This window comes from Lampetra fluviatilis, chromosome 2, assembly GCF_964198595.1.
Source record: "Lampetra fluviatilis chromosome 2, kcLamFluv1.1, whole genome shotgun sequence".
In the NCBI taxonomy this organism is placed as follows: Eukaryota; Metazoa; Chordata; class Hyperoartia; order Petromyzontiformes; family Petromyzontidae; genus Lampetra; species Lampetra fluviatilis.
This window is the reverse complement of record NC_136276.1, coordinates 33371640-33379396: the sequence shown is the minus strand read 5'-3', so window position 1 is coordinate 33379396 and position 7757 is coordinate 33371640.

Below are 7757 nucleotides of genomic sequence, written 5' to 3'. Positions count from 1 at the left end.
AAACAAAAATCACGACGTTTCGGAGGCAACACAAGTCTCCGTCATCAGGTGGGACCGTCACAGCCAGATTAGCTGCATCAAGTGAGGCAATGATTCAAGATGTAATCCCTTAAAAGCGAGTTGAGGGGGGAGGAGAGGGAGGGGGGAGCTCATCAGAATATGGTAGCCAATGAATGGAACGTATCGGGAGGGAGGGGGGGGGCGGGGCCAAAAGGGTGGGCGACGGCGTGGAAGCGATTGTGCGCAAGCGATAAACTACTGCACACGCCAACACAATGGACAGAGAGGGGGAGGGGAGGCCTGATACACATGATAGACAAAAGAACGAAAATGCCCATGTTTATACCAATGCTGGCTGAACAATGAAGAGAGTACTGTTATTTTTTAACAGTACTCTCTTCGTTCTTTTGTCAATCATGTGTATCAGACCTTCCCTCCCCCTCTCTGTCCATTGTGTTGGCGTGTGCAGTAGTTTATCGCTTGCGCACAATCGCTTCCACGCCGTCGCCCACCCTTTTGGCTCCGCCCCCCCTCCCTCCCGATACGTTCCATTCATTGGCTACCATATTCTGATGAGCTTCGTAGGCAATTTTAATAGCGCCGATTATGGCTGGCTGCTCGGGCAGCCAGCCACAATCGACCAGCCCCCCTCATTAATAATCATGAACAGGTTACGTCCTCCACATGGACCCCCCCCCCCCTCCATTAATAATCATGAGCAGGTGACGTCACTCCACATCGAACAGCCCTCCTCATTAATAATCATTATAAAGTGATGTCCTCCAAATGGACACCCCCCTCCCCATTAATAATAATTAGCGGGAGACGTCACTCCACATGGGGGGGCGAGGCGCCTCTTCCCCCCTCCTCGGCGTCAACTTACAACCCTCACTACAAAGGCAGAACCCTCACATCACGTGATCTCCGTAACGCTGTTGAGACATCAAAGTAAAAAGGACGTCGTGATGAACGAGGGATTATAACCTTTAAATGAAATAAGTCTGTGTCACCGCGCCCTTACAAATTGCACACGAATTGATGCAATGAATATCACGTCGCGGTCTGATTTTCGCTTGCAAGTTTCAGATTTACTGCAACACAGCCGTCCTTGGACGGGCAAAAACCTCGTTATTTATATCAGTCTCGTCTACATTTTCAGATGACATTTCAACATAAGGCAGCTGTAATACAAAAAAATCCTAAATTAATTTCAAAAGAAAATTCGTGCATGCGTGCATTAATGTTAATGAAAGTCGGTTTGAAAAGGTGTTAAAATAAATTAAAATAACCCCTGTGTGATTTAAATTTGTTTTTTTTACCACCCCGTGCCTTGACTTGTGGGTCTCCCTGATGCAAAACATTACAGGCGGTGTTAAAATGTTCAAACACCAAATAGACACCCATTACACACCTCCCATTACTCCCCGCGCCTCCGATCAGCACGGTTGGCTACGTACGGTGCGAATGAAGTTCAACAGATTGTGCATGCAAGGCGGCAGGTGTGCGCTACACGCACTCGTGGTAAAACACGCAAACAAATGTGCCTCGGTAATGTATGCACTGCCCTTGAAACTAATAGGCCTTAAGCCTTGTGGTAGGCGTCTATTTCGTGTTTGAACATCTTAACGCCTCACCTCTATTATTGCCGTAAAAAAAATGGTCCCCAGAGACAATATATATTTGTATTTTATTTAAATGCGGAACCTGCCGTGCTGTAAACGATCAGCACACTGGGGGACTTGCAATCCAAGGTCGCCGATTTCGTTCTCCCAGCTCGGCAGTTGAAAACGATAACGCCTCTGGTCCACATAACAGTAGAAACGAGCATACTCTTTGGTTCTTTCGGTAAAGTCAGAGGTAGAAAAATAAAACAATATATCACGACGTTTCGATCGCAACACAAGCGGCCGTCCTCAGGCGGAAAAAAACAAATCCAGCAGTGGAACTGCTGAACCAGTAAGAACACAGCGAGAGAGAGAGCTGTTACAACAAGAGGTTATACTGGTAGGAACCTCATGGCTCCACCAGCCCACAGGGGATTATTGTGTCCGTCCGTCGTGCATCCAAAAATGAGAGGGGTGGGGCTGGGTGGGGAGGGGCTGGGTGGAGAGGGGCTGGGTGGGGAATGGAGGGTGGGGAGGGGCTGGATGGGTAGGGTGGGGCTGGGTGGGGAGGGGCTGGGTGGGGAGGGTGGGGCTGAGTGGGGGGTGGGAGGGGTGGGGCTGGGTGGGGAGGTGCTGGTCACCCCGTGGTGCCCTTATAAAACTCAACGTTTAACCTACTCACGCCGGCTTGTGCCCGCCCTCGCAGTCGAGCATATTTGCGGAAAACACCACGCCGCGGTTGACGCTGGCCATTGACCGAGCAACCCAACGTTCCTACCAGCTCCCTCCGCAGGAATGTGTTTTATGTTGGCGAAGGGCAAGCAGGCGGGGTCTGAGCTGGTAGAAATGAGCACACAAACTACGCTACTGCATCGGCAGGTTGTCGCGTGTGTTAGTGTGGTAAAGTGTGTGTGCTGCCACCGCCTTGCGAGACGTCAGTCCAGCGTGACAGGGTCGTGCCTTGCAGTACCGCATGGACATCGTGGGGTTGGCTGGGGGTGCGCTTTTAGAATGGGGGGAGGGGGGGGGGAGTTCTTTCCATTAGACGCAGTGGTTCTTCTTAATCTGGGGTACACGCTGCACCCACTGGGGGTGGGAGATGCCCTTTCTGGGGGTGCGAGACGTGGCCACATTTCTTTTTAGAAGGTAAGATTATCGACAAACACAATAAGCACGGGCACTTAAGTACAACTACTATTTATTAACTGTTGTTTATTAATATTATTTTAAAACATTTACGATTGAGAACCAAAGGGGTGAACGGCTGCAGTCAAGGTTAAGAACCACTGCGTTAGGGGCCGTCCATAAATGACGTCACGCGATTTTGGACGATTTTTGACCCCCCCCTCTCTCGTCACACGGCGTCACAAAAAGTCAACCCCCCCCCCTCAAATATGACGTCACAAAGCTCTGCCCCCCCCCCCCCCCAAAATAAAACGTGCTTCAAATCGCTTTAAACTATTGTCATTGCAGTGCGTATTTAATGTGGCGCTGCACTCTGATGTTGTAGGAAAAAACATTTATTAAAAAGTCTACTTAATTAAGTAGAACGTGTTGTCTATATTTAATTATAGTTGCGCATTTTGATGTGACGTCACATTTCTCAAACCCCTCCCCCCATCGTCACACATCGTCACAAATGTCTGACCCCCCCTCCCCCCTAGGTGCGTGACGTCATTTATGGACGGCCCCTTCGACGTAGTGGTGCGCTCCTGTGATCCAGCGATTTGGAGGTGAGGGTTGGTGGATCACGTAGAGATGTGTAAAACTCGAGATGCTGTACTAATAATAGGGATACAAAAAACACCGAGTACATTTAGCAGTTGCGTCATTCTTATCGTGACGACGTGAAAGCCTTGTGCGATGTTTCACAGAGGAGGCGATATGCAAATTTGGCAGAATTTAGAGCACGACTCTCGGCACATGACCTCCCCTGGCGTTTAAAAATATATAAAGGTCACGTGATCTTTAACGGACACCCGGAGCGTTAACCAGGGCGGCCGTTGCTTTCGAACCGCGAACCTCTTCAAAGACAAGCGGCGAACGCGCAGTACAACCGCACGGCCCGGTCACCGCCTGTAAACAAAGCCGGTGGGATGCGTGGCGACCAAACAGGATAGCGGTGCAACAAGTGTGGTTTCTTGAATCCATCTGTGCGGAGCTTTCAGAGCGTTATCCCCTCGTACGCGTGGTGGATTTTTTTTTGGGTTTTCCTCCGTGCGACTCCCAAACGTGCAAGCCAAATAACTCGATCCCAAACGCAGAACTCTCGCGAAACTCAATGAATCTTTCCCGGATTAGGAATAAAAAAAAATCACACAAAGTTATTTCTCCTCGGGGTAACCAAGAAAGTGCAGGGGTCATCTCAACACGGCTCCCACAAGGGGAGCCCCTAATTAGGGTGGGAGGGGGGCAGGGGAGGTTGGTGGAGGAGGGCGGGGAGCGGACCCAGTCCGCGTTTTTTCTGCTCATTCATCACCGCCCGGAGCACTGGGTCACGGGGTCTGCTATTGGGTGCGTTACGCAATCCTGCATCTTGCACCACGAACCAGCGTCACGTGCACCCGGCACCACGCCCGAGCACCCAGCGTCACGAGCACCCAGCACCACGAGTCTGTACTCTGTACCACGAGTCAGCAGTCTGCACCACGAGCACCCAGCGTCAGAGCACCTTGCACCACGAGTCAGCACCCTGCACGACCAGCACCCTGGACCATGAGTCTGCACCTTGCATCACGACCTAGCACCCAGCACCGTGAGTTAGCACCCTACATCAGCGAGCACCCAAATAAACTACCCCTTACCTTTAAGCCAGATGAGGATCCATCACGGCACGTATGCGGGCATCGCTCGATATTCGGAACAGACACGTGACCAAAAATGTGTCCGTTAAACGAAATTCCATAAATCGATCCCTATTTCCCCCATTGACTTTCATTACTTAAATTGGAGATGCGTTTGTACGGAAACAGAAATATCGATTCTCAATTAAATGTGTGCCTTAAAAATGCTTTGCTACATTCCTAAGTGTGATATTCTTGTGTCTTGGGGCCGATTTTTTTCTGTCGTCGTCGGAACGCATCTCCAATGATATAACGGAAGGCAAAGGCGGAATAGGGTTCGATTTATGGAAGTTCGCTTGTGCGGACACATTTTTTTCCAGGAAGGGATCCGTGTTCCGTATATCGAGGGATGCTCCGACATCCTGACCTCTGGAATGTTATCACCCGGTCCAACAAAGGAAACGGCACTTGAGGCGGCATCCGATTAGCACGGTTGGCTACATGCGGTGCGAAAGAAGTTCAGTATACAGTGGATACGTACGTACGTACAGGTCAGGGGTCGGCAGCCTGAGGTTCCGGAGCCGCATGTAGCTCTTCTAAGGACCGCTTCTTGGCACCACACACGCAGTGCTTTGCGGATCTTGAAATAGTGAGCGTTGTTTTTTTTGTTGCACCGAATTCAAAAAAAAAATGTCTCTCCTTGTGACTTTGCTTGCTGACCTCTGGTACAGGAAGAACCCCGTTTGGGATACGAACCCGGGTTTCTCTACGTCGTCATCATCAGCAGTGGTGGTGGTAGGGTGGGGGGTTATGGAGGGGGGAGAGGGGGGGGGGTGGACCGGCTGTGAAGACAAAAATCCATTAAAATTATCGCGAGGTAAAGCACGACGTGCACATTTCCTAACGACGACGGCTAAGTCGCCATTAAATAATTAAGCAGACGCTTTAACGCGCAGACATCTCGCGCGCCTCCATTACACAGCCCCCCACCCCCCGCGTTTCCGTTCCGCCTCAGCGACGCGGCCCCCCCTCCACTCCCGGACTCAGCCGCGAAGTCGCTTTTGTTGCTGTGGCCGAAACGTTGTTAATCGTCGTCAGACGTGAGCAATCCACTGCTGAATGAACTCCCCCCCCCCCCCGAACCCCATTACCCCCTCTCCCCATTCCCCTCATCCCCCGTACGAATCGTCTGGATCGTTTAGATTATTTCGAGTATTTGGCTGCTATGAATTTCCACGCAATAAGTCACTCCGTTGAGATGTCATTTGTGGCGAGATCGCTTTTGAAAAGGCAGCTAATTGCTCAGTGGGCTTTAGCTGGTAAAATAAAAAAAACAGTTTAGTTTTGATTGTATTTGTGATGTGCTTACCTTTTCTACACTTTACACTCCTATCGAGTTGTTGTGTTGTTTGTTGTTGTGCGGTTCTGATCCGCCCCTCCTGGACATCTGTGAAATAAAATTGAGTTACACGATTTGAGGATACTACAACAACAACAGAGTGAGTTAAATAAAAGCGTGTAAAAAGCAGCTCTGTCGCTCATCGGATTCCTCCATCCACTCAAAGAAAAGATTCCGATTCCGAACGTGAATTCGGCACTCACCGACCCTCCTCGTCACGCTCCGTCTCCGTGGGTGGACATCCCCTACGGGGGACGCTCAAGCTCTGCATGGGCAGCCACTCTCCGTTGTCATCCCTCTCGCTCCGTCGGGTCACGCACGCGGCTGCCTGTAACCCGGCGCTGTGGAGCCAGCAGAGGTCGCAACCGGGTACCCGATACCCGACTACCCGTACCCGGCCGCACCAGGGTGGCAAACGGCTACCCGTACCGTGAGTCACTGGTGAGTAACTGTTTGTCACTCATTTCGGGTAGGGTACGGGTACGGGTAGGGAACGGGTACCCGTACCCGGCCGGGTACTGGTACGGGTACCCATTTGCGACCCTGGTGCGGCCGGGTACGGGTAACCAATCAAAACCCGTTTGCGACCTCTGGGAGGCAGCAAGCGAGAGTTGGTGGATGACCACACTCATGTTGTGAAGCTCCCTTCCCGTAGGCGTCGAGGAGTTGGCACATACTCCGGGCTCGCCGCGGGAAGGCAATACAGCGGGTGGAATAGTCGCCACCTGTTTTTGTTACATTTGTACGGGGATATAGTGTTGCACCCTCGCGTGCGTGGATTTTAAGCGGGTAGTTCGGTGCTCTGGCTAAATAAGCGACGTGCCCTGCACAAATCCCACATTTAATTCCCTAAGTGATGTGAAAAATGGCGTCTCTACATTTGTATGCGTTCTTTTAGGGGCCGTCCATAAATGACGTCACGCACCCCCCTCGTCACACATCGTCACAGACATTTGTGACGATGTGTGACGAGGGGGGGGGGTTTGATAAATGTGACGTCACATCAAAATGCGCAACTTTAAATAAATATAGACAACACGTTCTACTTAATTAAATAGACTTTTTCATATTTCGTTTTCTCCTACAACATCAGAGTGCAGCGCCACATTAAATACGCACTACAATGACAATAGTTTAAAGCCATTTGCAGCATGTTTTATTTTTGAGGGGGGGGGGCAGAGCTTTGTGACGTCATATTTGAAGGGGGTCTGATTCTTTGTGACGCCGTGTGACGAGGGGGGGGGGGTCAAAAATCGTCCAAAATCGCGTGACGTCTTTTTTGGACGGCCCCTTATCCGCGTGTTCTTCTCTCTGCCTCTCAGCGTGACCTCAAACATGCATCTGCAGTGGCAATCATAATAATACTGAGGACGACGATGACGATGGGGCGACATGCAGCCTGCTCGGGGAGGAGTGACTGCGACGTCAACCTTGTACGTGCTCTAAGATCGTCACTGCAGTGACGCCACTAGAACGCTCCTCGTTAAAATGTAAACTTTTATTTTGCTGAACCAGGTCCAAAACGCCAAAACTTTACCCCACCGCACGCGAAACTGCGTTCCTACTAACGAGCATCGACAGCGGTGTGCGGTGGTCATGGGGGGAGGGGGGTGGGTTAAGACGCCTCAGCATATTGCGCACGGCAGATGGAATCGATATTATTAGGTTTTTTCGGTAAAGTCACGTAGGTGACATTTTTTAATTCAAATTAATAAAATTAAAATTAAATTAAAAATCACGACGTTTCGGAGGCAACACAAGCTTCCGTTGCCTCCGAAACGTCGTGATTTTTATTTTATTTTTATTTTACTTTTATTAATTTAAATTTTAACTTTTTTACCTACGTGACTTTACCGAAAAACCCTAACAATATGAATCCTTGCAGTCACGAAAGCTTCAAATCTAGATGGAATCGAGCCAGTGGCTTCGCTAGTCGAGGGCCCCCCCCCCCCCATTTACACCGCGAACAGC